This window comes from Rattus norvegicus, chromosome 10 (genome assembly GCF_021556685.1).
Source record: "Rattus norvegicus strain SHRSP/BbbUtx chromosome 10, alternate assembly SHRSP_T2T, whole genome shotgun sequence".
In the NCBI taxonomy this organism is placed as follows: Eukaryota; Metazoa; Chordata; class Mammalia; order Rodentia; family Muridae; genus Rattus; species Rattus norvegicus.
In genome coordinates this window covers 44,820,418-44,840,875 of record NC_141543.1, presented here as the reverse complement: position 1 = coordinate 44,840,875, position 20,458 = coordinate 44,820,418, and the positions used below count along the sequence as shown (strand labels likewise).

General features: G+C 42.6%; 2 protein-coding genes across 3 annotated transcripts in view; one reads left to right on the top strand and one right to left on the bottom strand.

The window, feature by feature from the left end:
• Window positions 1-20,458, bottom strand: part of Rapgef6 (Rap guanine nucleotide exchange factor 6) — a 449,393-nt gene that overhangs the window by 194,213 nt on the left and 234,722 nt on the right. The gene's annotated exons all lie outside the window — the stretch shown is intronic.
• Window positions 2,882-20,458, top strand: part of Cdc42se2 (CDC42 small effector 2) — a 71,954-nt gene continuing 54,377 nt past the window's right edge. The window contains exon 1 of one of the 2 annotated variants that reach the window (XM_087574503.1): window positions 2,882-2,976. The gene's annotated coding sequence lies outside the window, so the exon portion shown is untranslated. 2 annotated transcript variants of the gene reach the window in all.

Below are 20,458 nucleotides of genomic sequence, written 5' to 3'. Positions count from 1 at the left end.
TTGGTGTTATCATAATTACAAACTATATTTTGACATGATGAAATCCACTGTCAATAATTTTTGTGAAGAAGAGCAAAAGTTAACACTGGCCCCTTCCACCCCTTCTCCCAAAACAGGGTCTCACTGTATAGCCTTGGCTATATTAGAACTCACTATGTAGAACGGGTTGGTCTTGAACTCACAAGATCTTCTGGGACTAAAGATATGTTGTCCCCATGGCTGCCCTAAAACTTTGTTTTAAAAAACTGAATCATAAGGTATAATTTTTAGTTTTGTTTTAAATCATAAAGAATAAATCAAATATGTAAAGAGACCGCTACTAATATGATATTGAGCAAACCATCGTGTATATCTACCGTTAAACAATACTATCATCCAAGCTAGGCCCATGCATGTAATCTCGACATTTGAGAAGTGGAGGCAGGTGGATTGCCATGATTCAAGGTTACCCTAGTCTGTTACTAGGGTAAGTCTGGCACTTACCCTAGTAAGTGCCAGGCCAGTCAGATCTATGTATGGTGAGACCTTGTGACAAGAAGCTGTAACAACAGCTGTAGCAACAAAATAATATTCGTCTAATTAAAAGGGAGTATGAATGGCCCTAGCAACCAAAATTAGATACTGTTCAATCAATCAATCACACACACACACACACACACACACACACACACACACACACACACTTTTTGAGACAGGATTTCTCTGTATAGCCCTGACTGTCCTAAAACTTGCTCTGTAGACCAGGCTGGCCCTGAACTCATAGTGATTCACCTGCTTCTGTCTCCCAAGTGCTGGGATTAAAGGTATAGGCCACCATCGCCCAGTCTCACATGAAATAATGGGTAACCATTCCCATAAAGATTGTTACCTTTTATGGATAAGTGGTAGAAAATATTGTTTGTATAAGGTGACCGTATTTGCATGTCAAAGAGCAATACATGTAATGTATGACACTTGGGAAGTTTTTGGGTTTTTTTGTCTCAGGAAAGTTTTCTGAAACAATGTGCCTTTAAGTATTATATCCAGTTTTCTCTACCCTATCACATTATTCTTACTCAGTGAAATAGGATACAAGGATGTCACTGGCCAAAAATTGCATCAGATATCAAGTAAATGGTTACTGTATACAAAAGAACTGAGAAGTCCGAATGTTCATGGTATGATGTAGGTTAAAATCTAATGGTTGCTTGACTGGAAGAAAGTAGAACCAAGAGGAAACTGAAAATAAAATTGGTTATTTTTGTTGTTGAACGTCTTGGGGGCATGTGATTTTTTTTTTTTTTATTTCTTCTAGGCACTTAGGACAGATCAGTTGAGTAGAACAGTTATCCCCAGCCTTAAAGGTCGACATGTGTAGCTCAGTGGTAAAGTACTCACCAAGCCAGAGCAGGCCCTGGGTTTCATCCTCAGCACTGCAGACATCAAACCCAGCCAACCCAAAAGACACCCAGCTTCTGCTGGGGAAGACACACAAGAACAACATTATGGAATAAATTGTGCAGATTGTTCCTGGAGCAGGAGAGCAAGGGCGATAAAAGGAAGGCTTGAGGTTATAGCAAGGTAAAGTAGTGGGTTTAGGCTAAGTGTCATTGTCAAAGATCTGAGTGGAGTTGAGGGGTGAAGGTAGACATTAAAGAATGTCCTAGTCCCTGAGTGCAGTCTGGACTTTGCAAGCATCAGTGAGGTTGGGGATGAATTCTGAGACCTACAGGGGAAAATAAAAAATCTCAGGGACTTTGTCAGCCATTGTAAAGATCTTATCTTCTACAGTAACTGGAACACTGGTGGATTTTGATCAGATGAGACATGAGCTGACTCTCTTTGCGGGAGGATATTTTCCCTGTTGTTTTGACAACACAGTTTGTTGATGGTGGTTAGGGAGGCCATTTAAGAAACCCACTGGAAGTACGACTGAGGCCACGGATGATAGAAACAATGTAGGTGAACAGTCTGATTTTATTTCCAATGAACCGTACCAATTACCCTTATGGACAGATGCAATATTGAGAATTGGAGGAACCAAGGAATACTCCAGTTTTGGGATTGAACTCCTAGAAAAAAGCCTACCAATCGTGATGGTCACGCAGCTCCCTGTCTGAGTATGTGCGGCTAGATTCCAGTGGAAAGACACCCATTTGTTCCTTGCTTCTGGGTAGGTAAAGTGTACAGCTAATGTAGTCGTAAGACAGAATGTGGTGGCTGAGTTAGGAGGACTGCTGTGAGATCCAGGTCAGCCAGGATTCTACTACAAAAGTCTTTAGGCATGTGACACTTGTCATCCCAGCACTCGGGAGATGGAGGCACAAGATCCAGACCACCCTTAGCTATATGGTGAGTTGGAGGCCAGTCTGGGCTACAAAAAGACCCTCTCTCAAACAATGACAAACCAAAACTAAAACCAAAACCGATCCCACAAGAAGTCACAGAGACACACCGGACACTTTTCAAATGCTAGGTGGATATTCTTGGCTCTCCAATGAGTCAGTGATTCTGATTCCTTAAAAGTAGCATGATCTAAGCGTTTGGACAAATAGTTTTCTTCGACTGCTACTGAGAGACATCTGGTGCTAGCCAGCTCTGCCTAGCAGCGCCCTCGCTTGCCCGGGCGCGTCTATGGCCGGATCCAGATAGCAAGGTGTTGTGGTGCGAGGCCCCGGCCTCCATCTTCCCCATCGCCCACCCAGCGGTCACTCTGTGCGCGCTTCGCATCCCCTAGGTCTCGCCACTCCCTCGATGGGCGGCGCTTCACAGCGACCAGCCCGCCTACTGAGAGAGAATGGGCGGGTCCCTGTAGCGGGGGAGTATCCGCGCAGCCGCACACACAGTTTGTGGCTCCGCCTCTGCGCGCCAGAGACTAGGCGGGAGGGCGGAGCCCGAAGCCGGGAGCGCAGCTGCTGGCGTGTGGAGATCCTAGGAGCTTCGGAGCCGGCGCTCGGAGCCGCGCGACTGGAGCAGGCGGCGGAGACAAAGGCGACGGTGAGTGTGGGAGAGGGCCCCGCGATGGCCCTGCCGCTCGAGGCGCCAAGTACAGAGCCGCGGCTCGGAAGGCTGAGGGCCCGGGCCTCTCCGCGCTGCGGACTTGGGCAGCGGACTGGGGCTGAGGGCTGAGGCTGCGGCGGCTCCATTTTCCAGTCTGGGCGAGGTCCTCACGCGAGGACCGGCAATGGTTCTCTTCATTCTCCGTGAGGCCAGTTTCCACTGTAGCTTGCACCTTCCCGATGGGGGAGGCGCTACGGACCCCTCCCCCAGTCAGCATCCCGGCCAGTCTGGACCGGCGCGGAGCGGCTGGACTCCGGGATTCCGACTCCCGCCCGGCCTCCCCGGGACCCCGGGACCCCGGGAAAGGAAGCCCGGCCACTGCTTTGCAGTCGCTCCGGCGACTCTTACAGGTTGTTGCACCGGGAGATCCCATCTACGGTGGTGAGCATTACTAACGGGTGTGGTAGGTAGCGGCTCACTGACGTCGCGTTTCGAGCTGAGGAGCAGCCCCATGCCGGTTGATTTCGGGCAACCCTGGGAATTCCGCGTTAGCAGCCGTGATTGCTGCTGCTGAGCTTTCCTGGAGGAGTTTGGTGGTGATGTGCAGAGCGCAGAACTGAAACATTCTGGGCCTGGGAGTACAGCTTAGTGGTGGGGAACTTGCCTTGAATGTAGGAGGCCCAGAGTGGTTCAGTTCCCCAGTACTCCCACCCGCCACAAAGAAAAAGAGAAAATTAAATGCTTTATCAAATGTCTTACCGCATAATACATGCTCAGTAAAATACTGATGTAATGAATGAATCTCAAAACACCACACGAAGCTATTCCTACTAGTAAGATTAGGCACATAGCTTCTTGACTCGGATAAAGGACTCTTGGAAAGAATGCTAGGCAAGTTTTTGACTCCCCCCTCCCATGTAAACTAGCGATAACTAGTCAGTCATTCTTGACAGTTTTGCAGGCAGTACCTTTGAGATGTGGAATTTTTGAGAGCAGTTGGGTTACAAATTTCTGTTTCTTAGCAGACCCGATTTCTCCTCTTCTTTGAAAATAATTGAGAAAGATGTTTGGGGTATATTTTGAGGTCTATCTTTCTATGTAGTAGGAGTAAAGAAGTGTATGTGCTTTTGAGGGGCTGTGGCATGGTCTTGAATCTATCTCTGTGAGTTAGGGAGCGTTCTGAACTTTGAGGGAGGGGACCTTGGTGGTTTAACGTCACTGTTTACCCAGCATACTCATTAGACACGTATTAAGTGCAGAGAGATTTTGAATGCTGTTTGTGGAAGGGAACAAAACTCCAAATGATTTCTCTCTTAAGCTTGAGCATGAAGTTTGTTCTGTGGTTTCCATGTAGCAAGTGAGAACCTCCTCAAACCCCTAGGGCCACTTCACATGAAAAAAAAAAAAAACAAAAAAAAAAACGGCTGGTGAATTTCAGGAAGTGTTCATTCATAGCCTCCTACTTAAAAGTTAATGAGTAACTCTTTAAGGCTAAGATTATTGGGTTATGGTTTCATTTGCCATCTTAATAAAAATTCGTGTAGGTTTTAAAGCGACAGGAAAAACGGTTTCAACAAGATGGAGTTTTTATTCTCCCCTGAACTAGATTTTGCTGCCGTGTTTTTTATCGATAGTGTGATTCCAGATGTTTCAGTAAGACTCTTTGTAATAACATTTGTATATTAAAAAGTCCCTGCTCTGTGGTTAAATCAGCACTTGCTGCTCATCTAGAGGATTGGAGTTAAGTTCCCAGCACCCACACCTGATGGCTCACAATTGTCTGTAACAGGGTTATGACGCCCTCTTCTGGTCTTCATGGGGCACCCGAATATAAGTGACATACACACGTATAGACATAATTACAAAACAGTAGCAACAACAAAAAAAAATCCCCAAAGATGGGTAGGGAATATGGGTCTGTTGATATGAAATCACTGGTTCAGCCACCAGCACCACAAGCTGGAGTGATAGTGGGAGCTTTATTACCACCAACACCTGTGATGGTGGAGGCAGAAGGATCATGAGTTTAAGGTCGTCTTTGGCATATCTAACACAGACTTGAGGCCAGCTTGAACTATATGAGACGCAAAAGGCAAGATAAATTAGTAGCTTCCTTTTGTTTTGGATATTTTAGCCGTTTTATTTTATCTCACTTTTTTTTTTTTTTTAAAGATTCTATCACTGAAGTTCTCTTTTTTTTTTTTTTTTTCTTTTTTTTCTTTTTTTTTCTTTTTTTTTTTTTTCGGAGCTGGGGACCGAACCCAGGGCCTTGCGCATGCTAGGCAAGCACTCTACCACTGAGCCAAATCCCCAACCCATTTTATCTCACTTTTAACAGAGCTAGGGATGTGGCTTATGGTAGTACACCTCCCTGGCATGTGTATACCAGGCTTTGGGTTCTGTCTTCAGTACCACAAAAAGAAAGGAGTTGATGGGTAGGAAAAAAGAAATAAGTAAAGCACCTTTCCAGCAACGTTGTTTTGTCTCCTTGTTTACCATAAAAAAATACACTATTGACTAAATAGTCAAGAGAAGAGTCAATAGACAAGAGTAGGATTATTAGGAAAAATACGTGGTGCTGTTTGGACTCTCCTGACAGAATTACAACTATGATAAAACTGCGTGTTAAAATGAGTGTGGGCTAGGCACTATGGTATGCACTTTTAATCACAGCGTTTGTGAGGCAAGAGGCAGGTGGACTTCTGAGTTTAAGGCCAGCCTGGTCTACGTACCTAGTTCCAAGCCAGCCAGAACCACAGAACGAGACCTGTCTCAACAGGGAGAAAAAGATGTAGGCCGAGGTTATACCTTAGTTGTTAATTTGTTTAGCATGCATGAGGCCTTGGGTATGAGCTCCAGTGCTTCACAAATTGAGGTACCTTCCTATAATCCTAGCACTGGGGGTGGGGGGAGGAGGGTTAGAGGTAGAGGCAGGAGGATCAGAAGTTAAAGGTTATTTTGGTTGCTTATCAAGTTCCAGTCCAGCCTGAGCTACATGAGACCCTATTTCAAAACAAAACCAACTAACAAAACAGCCCCCTCAAAAAAACAAAAATTACCCCAAACACACACACACACACACACACACACACACACACACACCCCAAACCAAACCAAACCAAACCAAACCAAACCAAACCAAACCAAACCAAACCAAACCAAACCGTGAAGAAAGACTTGTGTAGCCTGGTCGATAAGAGTGTTTTCCCAGCATGAAGCTTGGCTTTCCCAAGCCTGGCTTGGTGGTCCACGGCATCATTGCATTTACTGTGAATGTGAAGTTTCTGTTGTTTGTTGCTATGGATGTTTTGGGGTGAGTTCGAGCCAGGGCCTCAAGTGTTCCACCTCAGTCAGTTGCAGCCATTTTCGTTTTCATTTTTACTTTATTTTATGTTTTCACATATGATTTTCTAGTCAACAGCATTGACGTTTTATGGGTGTTCCCAGCAACAGTAAGGGAAGAGTATACTTGATGGAACGTTCTGGTTTTAGATGTGTAGGGATTCCATAGCCAGTGTTTTTTTCTAGGAATGATAAAAGTAACCGCCCCACATGTTATTGATAGAGAATCGTGATAGTTTCTCTTTTTAAAAGTTCTAAAAATTTATTTATGTATTTTATCTATATGAGTGCTCTATTTGCATATTCTCTTGTATGCCAGAGGCATCAGATCCCATTACAGATGGTTGTGAGCCACCATGTAGTTGCTGGAAATTGAACTCAGGACCTCTGAAAGAGCCACCAGTTCTCTTAACCACTGAGCCATCTCTCCAGCCCCTCACTTTCTTTAAAAAAGTTTTTTTTTAATTTAGATTTTATTTTAGGTAGAAGGTTTTGCCTGCATGTATGGATGTATGTATGTATGCATGTATGTATGTATGCATAACATGTTTGTGTCTGGTGTCTGCCCATGGAGGTCAGAGGGGGTGTCAGATTCCCTGGAACTGGAGTTATGGATGGTTGTGAGCCAAGTTACCATGTAGGTGCTAGGAACTGTACCCAGATTCTGTGTTCTAAGTGACTAAGTGCTATCTCCTGGTCCGTAGTTTCTCTTTTCCTAAAAAAAAAGATTTCTGTCTTTATTTTTAATTATGTGTATTTATGGGTCCAGGTGTGGATATCTACACATCATTTAAGGGCCTTTAGAGGCCCGAGGAGGGAATGGAATCCCCTGGAACTACAGGCAGTTTGAGCCATCAGATGTGGGTGCTAGGAACCAAACTTGGTTGCTCTGCAAAGGCAGTGTGTGCTCTCGACTGCTGAGGCACCTCTCAGCCCTGACAGTTCTTTACATGGTATGTTTCTTGTAGGAGTTATATAAGAATATATACCATATAGTCTGTAGAATGTGGTGTTTGGGTTTGTGTAAAGTATACTCTACAGTAGTCATATGGTGAGGAGATCACCTAATGATACATTTTGCAGAATGTCTCCACCATTCAATGTTTGACTCCTTTAGAAGTCGAAATGAATGTTCTGCAAAGTCCATCTGCATCATTACAAGGTAATGAAGATTCACCACTGTTTTTACAGTTAGCTTTTGAATTTAGTAGACCTTTGTGATTTACCAGTGCTGGGACTATTTTGTCATTGTGTAAACTGTGACAGGACTTTCCAAGTTCATTCAGGCATTGACTGTTAGTCTTTTTTTTTGGGGGGGGGGGGCGTATAGCAGCCCTGGCTGTCCTAGAATTTGCTTTGTAGATCAGGCTGACCTCAAGCTCACAGAGGTCTGCCTGTGTCTGCCTTCCAAGTGCTGGGATTTTTTGGCTGTTAGTTTTTTTTATGGCTGTTCTTAGGAGTAACAAAAGTCATGAGTACCTGAAAACAGAACTTTACTGTTTTTAAGCTTACTGGCTGTTCACCTTTTTCATTTTAGTTATTCTTAGAACCATTAAAAAAAAAGCAATCCTTTAGATTTTAGTGGTAGAGAGTTGTTTATTTCTTGTAGGAATTTATTTGATAGCATGCAATGACAGCCTAGTATTATGAAAAACCTGAGGGAAATGATTACAGAGCCAGTAAAGAACATTGAAGATGGACTGTGATGATGTCTGATACGACCTCCTCCTTGCTCAAGGATGGCTGCTCACCCTTGGCCACCAAGGTGGGAGCCACCAGAGTGTGGCCTACTTTAGTTCCTCATGGCTAATGGAAGGAAGACTCTTGATTATAGACTAATCCCTTACAGAGATCTGAACCCAGTGATTGTTACTCAACAGATTTCTTCTTGGTGCTTTTGAGCCTGAGGCTTCTTCCTGTCTAAGAGTTCCAGGTGGACAGTCACTTGAGCTGATAGATGGCTGTCCTGGAACAGCAGCTTGTGAAGGGGGAGGTGTCTTTGTGACTCTGCTTTTTGCATTTTTTTTTTCTGTAAATGTGAGCAGTGGTTAGAAAGAAAAGGTGAGGGTCATGAGGTCAGAGGATGAACTGTGCTGTCTGAACGTGTCTGTGTACGTGTGTGCATGTGGGTGCGTGCGTGTGCATTCAAGAGAACAGGGAGGAAGGCAGGAGGTGGAGAAGATAGTGGATTAACAGGAGGTGGAATTCCTTGGCAGAAAGTAGTTATTAAATACAGATATGTCTGGTGCTAGAGAGAGAGTTCAGCAGCACTGGCCACTCTTCCAGAGGACCCTGCTTTGATTCTCAGTGCCCACACGACAGCTCACAACTGTCTGTTGAGAGATGCATTAATGTATAACTATAACGATATGTCATTAGGAGTCAGTTTAATACTTTGTCCATTTAGTAGAATAAAAGTGTTAAGTTCTCCCCTAAGGCCTATGAGCCACAAGTTCTTAGCCCCCAAATAGTGCCAGGTATGGGCTTCATCTTATGGAGTGGGAGTTACAGTCAATTAGAAAGTAGTTGGTGAGTCCCATGATGTTTATGTCACTACTGTACCAATGGACATGTCTTGCCAGAACTGTTGATATTGTAGTTTGCAAGGTTCACAGCTGTCAAGATTGATGTTGACTTCAAAAGCATACATAGCACCTTCTGGAATAATGAAAGCTAGCCAGTAGTGATGAGACTTCCAGGTCAATACCAGCATATTATCGCCATGTTCTGTGACTCAAGTGCATACCATTGGCAGTGGTGGGTCTTAATATCAAGGTCTGGAGGGTAACCAATAACACTGGCAGTGGCCTGTAGTGTTTAGAGCTTATGGGACCTTACCTGCCAGCACCTCCAAAGGAGGAGTTTGTTCCTAGCACTGGGCTGTATTTGTTAGTCTAGTAGGGGTATTGTTCTGTTTTGGGGTAATTCTGTTTTAACTCTCTGTCTCTGTCTCTCTGTATCTCTTTGTCTCTCTCTGTCTGTCTCCCCTCCCCCCTCCCCCTCCCCCCTCCCCCTCTCCCTCTCCCCCTCTCCTCCCTCCCCCCTCCCCCTCTCCCTCTCCCCCTCTGTATCAGGAAGCTTGCACAGTAATAGGTAGGCCTCCACATCACTTTTTGGAAAGGTCATTACTCTCCATTTTCTCTCTTTTACCCTGTTCTTCTATCACCTACCCTTTCAGTTTAACTCTTCTTGTTCTGTTGATCTCTTTTAAACCTTTATACAACTGTTTTCAAGACTTTCAAGGGTTGTGTATCTGATGGGGTCGGTAGTTCATATTTTGTAAGAGTGATTTTTAGACTTAGAACACAATTCTTTTCTCAGTTGAAAATTCTAAAATGATTAAGAACAATGCATGGCATATTGTAGTCTACATTTCGAAGGTACTGTATTTTCACATTCTCCAGGATAACCTGCTTTTATTTTTTAGGTATTAGACTTTTTAAATCATGAGATATTTAATTATTTGCTTAAGGATGAGTCTATTTTATTAATTTTTAAAATTTATTTTTTATTTCATGTTTATTGGTATTTTGCCTGCATGTATGTCTATATGGGGATGTCAGAAGCCCCTTAACTGGAGTTAGAGACATTTGTGAGTTGTAATGTGGGTCCTGGGAATTGTATATAGGTCTTCTGGAAGAAACAGCCAGTGCTCCTAAATTCTTAACCATCTCTCTAGCTCCTTAAGGTTTTATAAGAGTAAAAAAAAATTTAGATTTATTTTACTTTTTATGTTTGAGTGTTTTGCTTCCATGCATTTATGTGTACCACATGTGTGTCTAGTGTTTGTGGAGGCTGGAAGAAGGCATTGGATTTGTTGGAACTGGAGTTTTAGATGATTTGAATCTCCATGTGGGTGTTGGAAATTGAACCCAGGCCCCCTACAAGAGAGCAACTTGTGCTCTAAACTGCTGAGCATTTGGTCAGCCCTCTTGGAGGATTTTAAACGAATTGAAAATGTATATTTTTGATTTCTTTTAGATTGATTGATTGATTCACTTATTTTGGGGAATAAGTCTCATGGAGCTAAGGTTGGCTCACAGCTGTGTGTGTAGCTGAGGGTGACCTTGAATTTCTGACCCTTCTAACAGGTCTGCTATCCCATACAAAGGGGATTTCTGAACTGAAACGTCCAGTTTCAATAATAAGTAATCTTTATCTGACACTTATAGAGTACTTATAAATGTATGTAGCTAAAGAGAGATTATGGTTAAAAAAAATCCTTTTCCTAGAAAATAGTATATGAATTCACATTAAACCTCATGGTTTTTTACAGGGATTGAGTGAACCCTGACCAGTTTCGTTTACTGATCTAGAAATTCATGCTATGATTCTTGTCATCTTCATGGTAGAGTTTTTGAAAGTGTATTGCATTAAAGCACAAAATTATTTTGTTTTATTTGGTTTATCAAGTCATCTACTTTGACTTTATTTTTCTTTTTGGTGCTGGGGTTGAACCCTAGGGTGCCCAGGTGTTATGCAACTGCCAACTATTGAACTGTACATCAGTCTTCTGCTGGGGCCTTTGGCATAGAAAATCAGAGTGAACCTGGACTCTATCCAACACCGTGTTTTACCTCTCCCTGCCTTGGGGAACTACAGGTCTCTGTGCAACTGTTCTGCTCAGTGATGGGTCTTGATATGGTTGAAGTAGAAGCAAGGTTCTCACTGTGCTTGCTGTCAAGCCTAGGTCTTAAGGAGCTCATGTAGCCCTCCTAGTCACTTAGATAATGAAGTCTTCTAGTGTCTGTCTGCACTGGCCTTGTTTTAGTCCTTTTCTTTTTCCTCTTTTTTTTTCTTTTCAGACAGGTTATCTCTATGTAGCTCTGGCTGGCCCAGAACTTGCTATGCACATAAGGCTGACCTCGGACTCACAGAGGTCTTCGTGCTTCTGCCTCCTCAGTGGTGTGATTAGAGACCAGGTGTGCTGTCACACCTGGTGGTTTTCTTTCCTGTCCATTTGTTTCTTTAGTTCATAAACAGTATTAACAATTCTTCAGTAAGGGCATCCTCCCCTGTTTAGAGGTTGGGGCAGGGTGAGTTTGAGTGGTTAGTCTTTTTTTTCTTTTTTCCCCCCGGGGCTGGGGACTGAACACAGGACCTTGTGCTTCCTAGGCAAGCACTCTACCACTGAGCCAAATCCCCAACCCCGAGTGGTTAGTCTTAACTGCTGCCATTTTTGTCCAATGGGTCATTAGATGAATTTGGTCCTAGGAATACTGTAAGTGGTATTCTTGGGTATTCCATGCCTGGGAACCACACTCTACTGTTAGCTTAATAGCATGTTAGTAGAAGTAAGCATAGTACATTAAAGTGACTTCATACAGTATAGCTTTTAGCATTTCCCTGTGGCCTCAAAAATCCCTCCCAATTCCTGTTTAGTAATACACTTTCAGGGCACTTCCGTGTGTGTGACTCACTGCTGGTAGCATCCTTTGCTTTTAAGGCTCCTTTCTCCATAACATATCTTGAACATTCTTTGTCATGTTTGAACCCAAGGTAGCCACTGTCTTTACACTCCATCCTGTTGTCACTGCACTCCTCTGACTGCCCTGTCACCCATAGCCTGCTAGCAGTTTTTATTTAGACCATGCCCAGCTCTTCAAGTGCCCACTGGCCTTGCTAGCCTTGAGTGCCTTCACAGTCTATAATCCCAGTGCTTTCCCCTGGTCCAGTGCTGTCTTTCTCCTGAGTGGCTGTTCACACCTTGTCTTCATCTCTTGGTACCACGTCCCCTCCCCCCTTTTGTTTCCAGCTGATGAGCTAGTTTCTTGTATACTCACAATGAAAGCAGTCAGAAAACGTTTTCTGGCCATCCTGCATCTCTACTCACATCTTCTGTTTCTGCCCTTGCTCTTGGTTTTGTTCCTTTTCTCTGGTCAAGGATATTAACTGCTTCAGTCTTAATCTCATTCAGGGTTGGACCTTTGTCCTGTTCTCCTGGATCACCTTACTCATATAAAGCTAATGCTGAAAACTCTCCCATCTCCTAAGACGCCTTCCTTAACATGTTCATCTTACCTTAGCTACTGCTCTAAAACAGTTGTGGTTTTTAATTATTAGTTGGTTTTGGCTTGTCTCTTCTGGCTCCTCTATTCTGTCGGCTCTATCTGCACCTTGGGGGTAGACTCCCCAGTCAGTTCTCCAAAGTAATTTCAGTTGAGATAGCAGCATTTGGCCTGGTTGATAATCATGTCTTTGAAACCTTTCTTTCCTTTACTTTCTGGATAATACTGTGTGTTTTCAGTTTCTTCTACTGGTTCCATTTTTGTTGCCCCAGCTTTTTAGAAAGGAGGCAGTGTTCCCAGGCTCTATGTTTAGATCTCTGATGTATTTATATTTAGTCTCTCGTGATCTCATCCTATCTAGTGAGAAAAGCTGAGAATTTTATCTTTAGTCTGAGTCTTTTTCTAACCTCCAGTCTTGTATTTCCATCTGCCTATTCAACATTTTCAACTAGATATCTAATAGGCTTGTGTTGTTCAACAAAACTTAACTAAACTCACTCTCCTGCTTCCCCTCTGGTCATTATTCCCATTCCAGTCTCCCTCATCGTGTTGAATGTTAACTTTGTCAGCTTCCTTGGCTGAAAACATACCAGACCTTCTTGGTACTCCACATTGAAGTAAAATAAGGTGTCATGAAAGCATGCTTGTATCTACCTTAAAAGCCGTGTTAAGAATAAATACAGAGCCTCTAGGGGATGTCCAGTTTGGTGGCTGTGCTTGCTGAGCATGTGCAAGGCCCAGTGTTTGATCCCAAAAAACAGACCCATAGGCACCAAGAAATAAATTGACCCAGTTTGCATCTTCACATCCTGCCGCTCTCTAAGCAGCCGTTCTCTTCCTGCTCCTTCTCTGTTCTGTTCTCAGCAGAGCAGCCAGGTCATGATTTTAAAATGGAAGTCACTTCTATGCTCCAGCGCTGTCTGTGGTGCTCTGTTTTTTTTTTTTTTTGTTTGTTTGTTTTGTTTGCTTGTTTGTTTGTTTGTTTTTTGTATTTTGTTTTGCTGGGTTAACATTTAGACCAATGGTAACTTGGAGGAGGAAAGGATTTATTTGGTTTATACTTCCAGGTCATGTACATCATTGAGGGAAGTCATGGCAGAAACTCAAGCAGGAGCTGGAAAATGAGCCAGAGTTGCTTTTGGATAGTGTTTTAATCACAGAACAGAGCAAACTGCAGCAGGTGGCTCTCATAGAAAATGGACCAGAGTTACTACAGAGCTCTATGAGACCCTCCTGTTTGTATTGTCCTGAGCTCAAGTTCTAGTTTCCCTTGGTGGACTCCAGTCCGTGGTCTCCTTTGAAGTTCCTTGGCCCTAGTATACAGTTGTGCTGTCTGTGCCCCTACAGACAACTTTGCTTCATTCTGGGGACTGTCTCTCAGTATCTGGGCTGACAGGGGTCGTCGAGGAAGGCACCAGCGTTTGCTGAATGAGCACGTGGAGCTGGTGGAATGCACGTGTGCTTTTGTAGCTAAATTAGAAATTGGAAGAATTAATGGAAATAAAAGGTGCAAGAAGAAGAAGTAAGTTTGAAATTAGTGTGGATATGGAAAGTGGAGACTGAAATAAGCGATAAGGGCCTGAAGACATGAGGAGCAGTGGAGGGGGTGCAGCGACTGAGTGTGACCTGGAAGGAGGTGGCAGCACTTAACATTTGCTTTGTTTTGGGTTTTATTTTTTCGAGACATGGACTCACATTGTGCCACTGTAGATGCCCTGGAACTTACTGTGTAGATCAGGATGGCCTTAAACTCAAAGAGATCCTCCTGCCTCTGCTTCCCCAGTGCTATAATGAAATGAGCCACTATGCCTGGCCGGCTCATTAGAACTTTTTCAGGGTGCTTAACTCCATTTCTCTTTAAGATAACAATTCTTGAAGGCTGAGTGTTGGTGACTTACATGGACTTACACACTCCAGGTTCAACTATGTTGTTCCTTGCTTTTTACCAGGACTGTTTGCTGAAATGAGATTGAAAGCCAAAACTATGGTAAACATCGTTAAAGAAGAGCAATTACTGTAATTTATGTAACCCAGTAGTATTCTTTTGTCTGTGTGTGTACCTATCCCAGAGATTAACTTCCAGGTATTGTTCCTTGGGCTTCTCCCTACTCCCTGCTTTTTTGAAACAGTCTTCCTGGGACTTGGAGCCTTGCAGATTCAATCAGGTTGGCTGGCCAGTGAGACCCCAGAGGTCCTGTTTCTGCCATCTTTGTCCTGGGATTATGAGTGTGTGTTAACTGCATGGATTTTATGAGGGCTGGGGACCGACCTGAGGTCCTGATGGTGAACACTTTATTGAATTGCCTCACCAGCCCCTTTTTGCATTATCGTTACCATTTCTTGTCAAAAGCTCAAACAGTTCTCAAGAGTTATAGGGGGAATTTCAGGGCACAGAAGTTGCTAACTACCGTGTCCTGTCAGACTAAATGTACTTCCTGTTTACTCCTCTCTCAAAAGCAGAGCTGGGGCATGAGGGCAGAGTGGTGGTGTGTCTCACAGATACCCTGCTTCTCCATGGTATGTTAGCAGCTAGCTGCAGTAATGTATATTACTTTGAATAGTAGTTAATGAATGGATGTACATATTTGTGTTCTTAAATGAAAAATGCTGGCTGTACATGAGTGCTTTCATTTTTATAACGCTAGAGGTTGAAGTGGGGATCCTACGTATGCAGGGCGGTCAAACTCCTGAGCCTCAGCCCCAGTCTCTGAAGTGCGTTTTTAAACTGCAACTTAAGTTCAGTAGAAAGGAGGATGCCAGTGAAGTTAATTACATGCAAGTGTTCCGTGTTCTGCTGAGTAAGAGTTCCTACTTAACTTTCCACCCCTAAGCTGTAGAGACCATATCCTGTTGATTAAAGCAGTCTTTTAGGTGGAACTTTGAAAGAGGTGGTTTAGAAATCCCTGAATGAATAATGGTCCACATAAAAATTATTCTATTAAATATTTTTACAAATATTAATATGTAATAATCTATCTTTTCATTGATTTGTGGAACTAGTATGTGCACATAATCTGGACTTGATTTTTACAGCCATTTGAGGTAGGCTTATGTGTGCTTTTGTATAAACATGTACATTACAGTTTAGGCTTTCATGTCCAGTAATCTTAACTCCTAAGCAATAATAACCATAAAAGTCAGATTTCGTATTTTTATTTCACATTAAAAGAAACATTACAAATGCTTTTATATGCATGCTGTTGTGATGTTTGAGAGAAGAAGGTCTTGCTGTTTAGCTCGAACTGGCCTCAAATTTGTCAGCTTCCTGCCTTAGCCCCAAGTGCTGAGATTATAAGTATGTCTCACCACACTGGCTCTCTTTCATTTTATATATATATATATATATATATATATATATAAATTTTTTTTTAAGCTAGGTGTGGTGGCACATGCCTTTAATCCCATCACGTAGAAGGCAGAGGCAGGTAGAACTCTGTGAGTTTGAGGCCAGCAGGGCCTACATAGTGAGTTCCAGGACATCCAGAGCTACATAGTAAGAGTCTATCTCAGAAAAACAAAACAAAATATGTATTGATTATTTCAAAATTGTGTGTGTGCATGCTCATATGAACATGCTTGTGTGTGTATATGAACATGAGAGCAGTTACCCATGGAGCCCCGAAGAGAGTGCCAGATCCCTAGACTTGATGCTACAGGTGGTGTGATCTACCTGATGTGGGTGTTGGCAGCCTACCTTTGCTTACAAGAGCAATATGTGCCATTTCTCCCTTGAGCCATTTCTCCAGCCTGTTACTTTTTTTTTTTGGTTCTTTTTTTCGGAGCTGGGGACCGAACCCAGGGCCTTGCGCTTCCTAGTTAAGCGCTCTACCACTGAGCTAAATCCCCAGCCCCCAGCCTGTTACATTTTTAATGTGTATTTTACATGTCAAGTAATTTTGAATGACACACTAGAATGCTTTGGTTAAATCCATTTATTTTATGAACTAGGTTATCTTTATTAGAATCCAGCATTGATCTGAATGAGTTTATATGGGAAATGCCACCTGGGGATTAATGAGATCCTTATCCATTGACTCCTATATCTTTTCCATGTTTTTAATGTACTCCTGTGTGTGTGTGTATGTACACACATGCTTTGGTACTCCGCTGGAGGTCAGAGCGGACCTGATTATTAGTTTCTTAACTGCATTTCTAATTGCTCCTTCATCTCAGTGCAGATGCTAAAGAGCTTACCATGAATGCCTCTGAGAGTTTGTTGGTTTTGTGACTGAGCCTCGATCAGTCTATTCAGATTGTTTCTTTGTAGTGAAAGAAGTCCAGCTGAGCCAGTGTGCTGTGTGCAGCTACCTGCTCCCTGCCCCCTTCATTCTGTAATGTATATATAAACACTCTAATTCAGCATTTTGGTTGGAGTTTGCCTGTCAGCGTATCTAAATGCTCCTGGCATTTTCTGCTACTCTCAACGTCTCCCAGTCAGTGTTATCAAGTCAGTAGATGATCTCCTGTCAGTCCTCAAGTGTTCACAGCTTCTCCTGTTTTCAACACCCTCGTTCTAGAGACTCTTGTCCTGTCATAGTGAATTTATTGTTCAGCAGTTGAACTTGGTTGACTGAGAGAGCTGCTGGCATTGATCAGCCACATTTACTTTACTTAATTTATTATTCTTTAACTCAGATTGTTCTCTAATGCACCATTGTTCTCTAATGCACAGCATTAAATAAAGTAACTGTTACATCAGAAAACATAAACCAGTGGAAAAGGCTTCAATCTCTACCCTTAGCATTACAGGGGGTTAATTTTGATAAATGTCTTTGCAGAAAAGTCAGTGAATTTATCCTCAAAAAAGATTCTATTACATCTCACACCAACCAATATTACCACCATAAAAGCATTGCTTTTTATTCAGTAAGAGGGGATCTGTTGGAAAAGAGGTAAAGCTGCAGGTAAAGTGGTGAGAAGTGGGCTGCGTGTGGTGGTGCACACCTGTAACCTCAGCACTCAGGCGGCTGAGGCAGGAGGAGCGAGAACATGGGAGAGGTCAGGTCACCTGTGAAGAGCTGGAGAGGGCTCAGAGTGTAGCTTATGGTGTGGAGATGGGGTCAAGAGTCTTCCTGGCCTCACCATTAATGGCTTGTACTTGGTCATCCCTAGAGTGGCCACTGTGTATATCTATAGGTTCAACTGTGAAGATGCAGGAAGAAGAATGGCCCTGAAGTCAGTCCCTGCTATGTGTCCAGGGACTTGGAGAACTAAGAAAGCATTTTCCTGACTCCTGGTAAACCCCTCAGCTATGGTCGTCTGTTCCTGCTAGGAGGCTATGCAGCATATTATGTAGCGTGTGAATGTTATGTTATAGTGCATACAAATGAAAGAGAACCTTAAGGAGTATGGTGCAGTGTGAGCTACATAGTGAGTCCTGTCTTACTGTTCTCATGTTCTTTCTCTTCTCTCCTCTTGTGTTTATGGGCAGCAGAATGTGGCAGGTCACCTTATTTTATTTTATTGATTTATTTTGAGGCAGAGGCTGGCTTTGAACTCCCTATTTGGTGGCTGGTCATGAACTTCTGATTCTCCTGCCTCTACCTACCAAGTGCTAGGACAGCAGGCCTGTTCCACCATGTTGGCTAGTAGTGTTTTGTTTTGTTTTTTCCTTAAGAACATTCTTACTGTCATACTTGATTATATTATATTGATTAACAAAAAAATGTAGTTCCTTACACAGTAGAATTACTTTAATAGTGGCCCTAGAACAAAATAAAGGTTGGAGGATAAATTCATGTTTTTCTCTGCCTTGTCTGGTGTTGCCTTAATGTTGAAATAATTATAGTGGGCCTGTGAGATGGCTTAGTAGGCAAAGGTGCTTGTTGCTAAGCTGATGACCTGAGTTTGATTCTTGGGACTCAACATAATGGACGGAGAGAATCACCTCTCACACTGTGCTCTCCAACTTCCACATTTCACCATGGCATACATAAGTGAGTAAATAATGTAAGAAAAAAGGTAATTTTAGAAGAATCCACCCCCCACCCCCAGGATCAAACTCTGACAGAGTCTATTGTGCATACTAGGCATTCACCCCACCATTGAGCCATACATTTTCAGTCTCAAGGATGTGTTTAGTTGAAGGCCTATAACTAAGTCTGTGTAAAATAAACTGAATCTGCAGTTGACAGTTCCATTAGCTATTGCTGAACTCTATGTCAGGAGTTCTTAGAAAAAAGTTTAGCATGTAAGAATTGTTACATTAGAGTTTGATTTGATTTTTATTTCATACATGTAAAAGTACTTGTGGGAGCAGTTTTGTGTGTGTTTGTGTGTGTGTGTGTGTGTGTGTGTGTGTGTGTGTGTGTGGTTCTCTCAGAAAACCACTGTTTCAATCTTGTCAACATCCTGAAGACGTTTGCATCCTCAAGTAGTAGTGCCTACAGCTCTCCAAGAGCCTTTAGGTTTTACAGTAAGTGACCAGTCTTTTACCAGCATGATAAGTTACTTAGGATGCACTGCTAATTTCTTGATTTGGCCTTATCTCCCTAATGCCTTTCATTGTATGGTATTACAGTGTGTTCACAGACAGGCTCCTCTTTTATAGCTATTTTCTTACCTTAGTGCCACTTCCTTGGTTGTACGGATGTTGCTCAAACTACTTCTTAATGTGGTAAAGAAGAATTAAAAGCAATACTGTTGATGTGGCTTTTTCTACTGAGAAATAGTGCATTTGTTGTCAGTCAACTGACAATCCCTTGAGAATGTCCCTAAAAATACGGCATATTTGTAAACAGATAAGCAACTATTTAATTCCATATCTTTATGCTTAAAATATTTTTTCCAAAGTTTAAATTCAGAGCGAATTTTTAGAATATCTCTTATATTCTAACAGTCTTGTACATATGAACAATATATCATGTTTCCCTCAATTCCTCCCCCTACTACTCCCAGGCAACCCAAGATCTCACCCATCTTTTTTTATTCCCTCTACTTTTGTGCTAATAACTCACTGAGTCCAGTTATCATTGCCGATTGGATGCTAGTTGATCTTGTCGACTTGATCTGGTGAGATAACCACAGCTGCAGTGAGCACATGACTGTAGTGTCACATCCTGTCCTGAAGACATTTACAGCCCGTCTCCCTCCCCCAGCTCTTCTGTTCTTTCTGCCCTTCTTCCATGGGTGTGTCGTGTGTGTGTGTGTGTGTGTGTGTGTGTGTGTGTGTGTGTGTGTGTGTCTGTCTGTCTGTCTTAGGAAATCATTGTCCTTCTTTACATTTATTTTATGAATACTAACCTTGTTTTTGTGAAACGTTGCTTTATGTATAAGGCTGTGGTTCTCAACCTTCCTTATACTATGACCCTCTAATACAGTTCCTCTTTTGTGGTGACCCTAACCATAACATTATTTTGTTGCTATTTCATAACTGAAGTTTTGCTACTGTCATGAATTGTAATGTAAACATCTGATATGCAACTCCTGAAAGGGTGGGTTAACCCTAAAGGAGTTATGACCCACAGGTTGAGAGCCAGTGGTCTAGATGCTTATAATTAACCACACAGCCTGTGTGTGGAGGAACTACTACTGAAGGCTAACTGTTTTCAGCTGGTGAGTGTGGGAGGCACTGGGAAGTGGCATGGCAAGTCCTCTTACCCTTGGTGCTTGCCACTTTTTCTCACTTAAGAAAGGGTATTAGGGCTTATACTCAGACACACAAGTAAGTAAAGAAATATTTTCAAAGAAAGAAAAAAAGAAAGGGTATTAGGTGTGTTGGGGATGACTTGGCTTGTGGAAGATGTTGATAGTGTTTCATTTCCTTTCTGCTGTACCTACTGTGTTAGGATGTCTTGGGAGCTCTTAGAAGTTAATTGGGGTCAAGAATCTAAAAATATGTGGAATTAAGGTGAACTCATATGTATTTGTGGTGATTGTTTAATCGCCCTGTCCAAGAATGAGAGCAGGTCTTGTGACTTTTCAAAGTCTTTTTAAAATCTGATTTATGGCCGGGTAGTGTTGTTGCATGTTGCCTTTAATCCCTGCACTCAGGAAACAGGTAGGTGGATCTCTGAATTTGATGCCAGCCTGGTCTACAGAGCAAGTTCCAGAAGAGCCAGGGCTAGAGAGCAATGTTGTCTGGAAAAACCAATTAAAGGAAAAAAAAAAAAAAGCACCTGACTCCAAAG